At 38.8% G+C, this 5,706-nt stretch overlaps 1 protein-coding gene and 1 long non-coding RNA gene across 6 annotated transcripts in view; one reads left to right on the forward strand and one right to left on the reverse strand.

The window, feature by feature from the left end:
• The window catches only part of alcama (activated leukocyte cell adhesion molecule a), a 116,591-nt gene that overhangs the window by 76,663 nt on the left and 34,222 nt on the right, over nt 1–5,706 (forward strand). The window lies entirely within an intron of this gene.
• Nucleotides 4,770–5,527, reverse strand: LOC109972708 (uncharacterized). Its single transcript, XR_002276735.1, has 3 exons — nt 5,456–5,527; nt 4,989–5,116; nt 4,770–4,900 (listed from the first exon to the last, which is right to left on the reverse strand). It is a non-coding gene; the product is annotated as an uncharacterized LOC109972708 (long non-coding RNA).

Consider the following 5,706-nt stretch of genomic DNA (forward strand, 5'->3'; position numbering starts at 1 on the left):
TGATCCACCCTAACTATAAGCTTTATGCTTTATAGTTATAGCAGCAGTGTAAAGAGTACTAAATTATATTACTCAAGTACTGTTACTGTGATGAAATTACTTAAGTAAAAATAAAATTTCTTGTATAAAAATCTAATCAAAAGTAAAAAGTTATTTACTTCAAACATACTCCAAGTTAAATGTAAGTTACTTAGTTACTTTTTTAACTGTGTGGTTGGTGAGGAGTAAATACAGTAGATTGTCCACTAGGACCTTTCCCAGGCAAGAGCATGTACAATATTCTGTATAACATATTATTTTAATTTATAAAATAAAATGTATTATCAAATTAAAGTATGAAATTAACATTCCATAAACATTTTTAAATGGAATAAAAATGATATAAAGTGCATTGATAAAAAGATAAATGAAATAATGAACATGAAATAAATACAATTTAAAGCTGAACTGAAGAAGAAAAATGATAATAAAATTCTCAGTGACACTGTTGAAGCTGAGATTTGTGCTTCATTAGAAGTGTTTTCAAACTTTTGTTCTACTTTTACAATAGAAAAGATTAATGGTGGTGACTAAATGGTTTTGAATATGTGTATATCCTGTTTTTTTACCATGTGATGGAGGCTATTTAAAGTGTAGCAAAGTAAAATACCCTAAAATAAACACTAACAATACTTTAGTAAAAAAAGAAAAACTCAAAAAAGTAGACAAAACATGTACTATGTTACAATAATGGGGGTAGTTGTGTTGCATTACTTCCATCCCTGATTTTCAGGTAGATGACTGTTGGACACTGGAGTGTTTGTGAATGCACCACCTAGGTGTATTTTGAAATGTTCTCTGCTCACAACATTGTAATTATCTGCCTCAGCACCTTGTTGTTTGTACCCATTGGAATGAGTTGCTGTTTATGTGCTGAGAAATCCGCCTGAAAACATACACTGTACTCTGGTAAATGGTTCAGTAGTAGTGTCAGCATTCAACTTATTTCATGTAAAAAGTGCATCTGCCAGTTTTAAGTAGATGCTTCTGAATTGGAAGAGGATACTTACTTTCTCCATCCCTGCAAACTGTAAGCTAATAACAAATTAATAGTATTTGACAGATGTCATCATTTTTTGTAAATGTATATTGGCTTTTATCTGCAGAAGTAAATAGGCATAGTTATTTTCAGCAGTGGAACAGGTACTCACATTCTTTACTTAAGTAAAAGTATAAATACCACAGTATAAAAATACTCTCTTACAAGTAAAAGTACCCAAATCAAAATGTTGCTTAAGTAAAAGTACAAAGTATTAGTATCAAAATGTACTCAAAGTATTCATTATACAGTTTATTATTTCACATGTACAGTATATCATATTATTGGATTATACTTATTGATGAATTTTTACATTCATCATTCTAATGTTGCAGCTGGTAAAGACAGAGCTAATTTGAACTACTTTATATCCTTATCATTTAAATTACTGCTTGGTATCTTGTGAATTTCTCACAAGGAATCAAAGTTTTATGATTATGTTGTATTATGTTTATTAGTAGGATATTGAAAAGTAACTACTAGATTAAGAAATCAAGTAAATGTGAAGTGATTTTGTTGACACTACAATATATGAGTGAAGTTACTGAATATTCTTCCCCACAAAATTCCCCCAAATTCAGAAAAAACACATTTTTTTCTAACTAAGGGTTGAAGTATAACCAGCTGACAGCCAAAATTACTTTACACATTGTGTAAAGTAATTTTCGTAACGCTACACTGGGTAAGAGCAACGTTATTGAATATTTTTGTAGTAGGCCTAGCTCTTGTTAGTGTTACACTTGTAGCGTATATTACTAAACTTTATGAACATGGACATCAATATTTAATATTCAGTGCTTAGTTAGATTAGGGCATCAGACAGTTTGAGTACTATCACACTATCAGTGAAGTGGTTAATAAGAGTAATTCAGTCTCTTTGATAATTCTCAAGTTCTCAGTGCATTGACCGATTTACTGGAGATGAAGAAACCTAAAGATGACATGATGAAGCCAGTTCTAAGCTAAATAACTTTACTTACAATATGTACACAGGGAAAATGATCCGGAGGAAAGATGGTACATTGCACTCAGTCAGGCACATCGGAATGATGTAATATGACTTCACTCCAAAGATAATGTGCATGGGTTTGTTCAAATATTGGTAGAGACATGTCCCTACGGCCCATATGCAAAACTACGCCCTTGGTAATTAATGTGAAAAATACATGTCTTAATAAAGTTATTTAACTTACCATTTTACTGAAAAGGCTTTCACTCACATCATGTGTTTCAGCCACCTCTATTTTTTAAACCCAACTGTGATATATTACTGCTCTATGCAGCTAATATACTAATGGAGCTCCCTGATTGTGTCTGACATAGCTGATAAAAGATTTGTGATTCAGCTGCAGTGAAAGAAGTGCTGATGTGAAAGATGACTGAACTCAGTATCAAAACATCACTTATTGCTACTGCTAAAACGCTTTTATCAGAGAACATTGACATGAAAAAAACCACAGCAAATGTCAGTATGTGACAGCATGTGCACAAATGTGTCTCAGGGCTTTAATGCATATGGTTCAAATCTGAACTTACTGTGTATTCACAGTTAAACACCCGCATCCTGAAGAATTTTGCTCCTTATTGTGCTTTTTGTTTTCATTGTCTGAACATACACTTATAACTCATATTCACTTCAGTATTATTGTAGTATCTGCTGAAAAAAAGAGAAGCTTTTGAAAAGCTGTGGGCAGCACATTGACCATCTGCTTCTTCTCTATAGCTGGCAATTCACATTTCCCACCACATGCAGCAAAAACCCATATATTATGGATCAAGTGACACTGCCTTCTCTGTTGCTATCCCCACCAAAAAATTCAGGTGCTGTTGAAAAACTTTGGACATTTTGTAGTGAGGAAAGAGAGATGGGGAGAAATGTATGGAATATGAGTGGGAGAAAGTGGGAGGGGAAGAGATGACTTATACTTAAATCTATTTTATTTATACCAAGTAAGAGTAAAGTGTCATGTTGAAGCCTGAACTCTCTCAGTTGCCAAATGTACAAACCCCAATTCCAACGAAGTTGGGACACTGTAAAATGTAAATAAAAACAGAATACAATGACTTGCAAATCCTTTTTGACCCATATTTAATTGAATACACCACAAAGACAAGATATTTAATGTTCAAACTGATAAACTATTATTTTTGCAATATTCACTCATTTTGAATTTGATGCCTGCAACATGTTCCCAAAGAGCTGGGACAGGGGTATTTTTACCACTGTATTACATCACCTTTCCTTTTAACAATACTTAATAAGCGTTAGAGAACTGAGGACACTAACTGTTGAAGCTTTGTAGGTGGAATTCTTTCCCATTCTTGCTTGATGTACGACTTCAGTTACTCAGCAGTCCGGGGCCTGCATTGTCGTATTTTGCACGTTATGCGCCACACATTTTCAATGGGACACAGGTCTGGACTGTAGACAGGACAGTCTAGTACCTGCAATCTTTTACTACGAAGCCACACTGTTGTAACATGTGCAGAATGTGGCTTGGCATTGTCTTGCTGAAATAAACAGGGATGTCCCTGAAAAAGATGCTGCTTGGATGGCAGCATATTTTGTTCCAAAACCTGTATGTACTTTTCAGCATTAATGGTGCCTTCACAGATGTGCAAGTTACCCGTGCCATGGGCATTAACACCCCCCCCATACAATCACAGATGCTTTTCAACTTTGTGCTGATAACAATGTGAACTTTGTGCTGCTAACAATCTGGATGGTCCTTTTCCTCTTTGGGGAGACGACAGTGGTGCGGGGAGGTGACAGTGCTGCAGTGGGTAGAGCAGTCGTCTCCCAACCAGAAGGCTGAAGGTTCGAATCTTGGTGCTGGCAGTCCATGCGTCCTTGGGCAAGACACTAAACCTCCCCCTTACCCCTGATGGTTAGTTCCATTGGTTGAGGTGGTGCCGCAGATGGCTGCCATCGGTTCTGTACCGGAAACAAATTCCTTGTAACATACTTGGCCAATAAAGGTGATTATCCTTATCCTTTAGCCTGGAGGACACAACATCCATGATTTCCAAAAACAATAAAACGTGGACTCATCACACCACAGCACACTTTCAGTCCATCTCAGATGAGCTCGGGCCCAGACAAGCCGGTGCAGCCTGAGGGATCGAAGGTCACGGGCATTCAAGTGTTGGTTTATGGCCTTGCCACTTACATGCAAAGATTTCTCTGGATTCCCTGAATCTTTTGATATTATGGACTGTAGATGATGAAATACCTAAATTCCTTACAGTTGTATGTTGAGAAACATCGTTTTTAAACTGTTGGACTATTTGCTCATAAGGATAATCACCTTTATTGGCCATGTTACACACAAGGAATTTGTTTTCGGTACAGAACCAGCCATCTGCGGCACCACCTCAACCGATGGCTCTAACCATCGGGGGCAACGGGGGGGGGTTCAGTGTCTTGCCCAAGGACACTTCGACACGTGGACTGCCAGCACCAAGATTCACACCTTCCACCTTCTGGTTGGGAGATCATTGCTCTACCCACCTCACCACTGTCACCTCCCCTACACCTCATGCAGTTCAAAGTGGTGAACTGCGCCCCATTCTTGCTCGTGAATGACTGAGCCTTTTGGGATACTCCTTTTATACCTAGTCGTGTTACGGCAAGCCATATTTCAATAAATAGTAAGGACTCAAATGCAGGACTCAGACTCAGGCTTGACAAGGTAAAGGATTTAATTAATCTAGAAATTAGGAGTAGACAGAGTTGGACGCTGCAGCCGATCTCGGGCAGCTGGGGACGCTGTGTTGACTGGACCACTTGAGGTGTAACCCGGGGTTGCAGGAGAGGTGCGGCTTGTTATATTAGAACAGACGATGAGTGTATGAGATAAGGCAATTGGTATACAAGACAAGGGCTATATTCTGTATTAAAACAGAGTACCTGAAATATCGGTGTGCCGGCTCTCGGCAGGAGAACGCTGCTAGGAAGCAGTCCAGGGAGGCAGAAGCCGGTGCAGGAGATCACTGGCCTGGTGTACAGTCCCAATGTAGTGGAGGCAGATGGGCAGGCTGACAGATGACAGGAGTGCAGGAGATGAAGGCTGGAGGCAGAGTTCCAGTACCACAGAAAAGTCACAGCAACAGGGCAGATCTAACTCTTAGGAGCTCTGCTTTGAGCAAATGGTTCAGTCATTGCACCCAGTGGTGCTCAAAAACAAAGTGGCTGAAGCAAACCAGCTTACCGAAAAAAAAAAAAAAAAATCAGGTATTACAAAAAACTGTTCCAAACAAAGTAGCCCTTTAACTCAAAGAGCAGGAATCAAAAAACACACGTGCAGAAGTCTCACAAACCATCGCACACAGTTCATAACATCATTATCAAAGAAAACAAAAAGACAGTTCACCCACAGAGCAGCTTGGCATGACTTCAACATGAACAGTTACCAGCAGGATGTCAAGAGATCATCTAGCAAAAAGGACACTCCTGCACTCTCCTTAAGTATTGCCCTGATAATTGAGAACAGGTGTGCCTCGCCGCCTAGAGTGTGCTCCCACCTATGCCGGGGTGGAGCTGCTGGAAATCCCCATGCCAGCTGACGAGGTGCCGGGGATAACCTGGCGTAACAAAATCGTGATGCTCACCTGTTTCCAATAAACTT

The sequence above is a fragment of the Monopterus albus genome, unplaced genomic scaffold, assembly GCF_001952655.1.
Source record: "Monopterus albus unplaced genomic scaffold, M_albus_1.0 scaffold267.1, whole genome shotgun sequence".
NCBI lineage: Eukaryota > Metazoa > Chordata > Actinopteri > Synbranchiformes > Synbranchidae > Monopterus > Monopterus albus.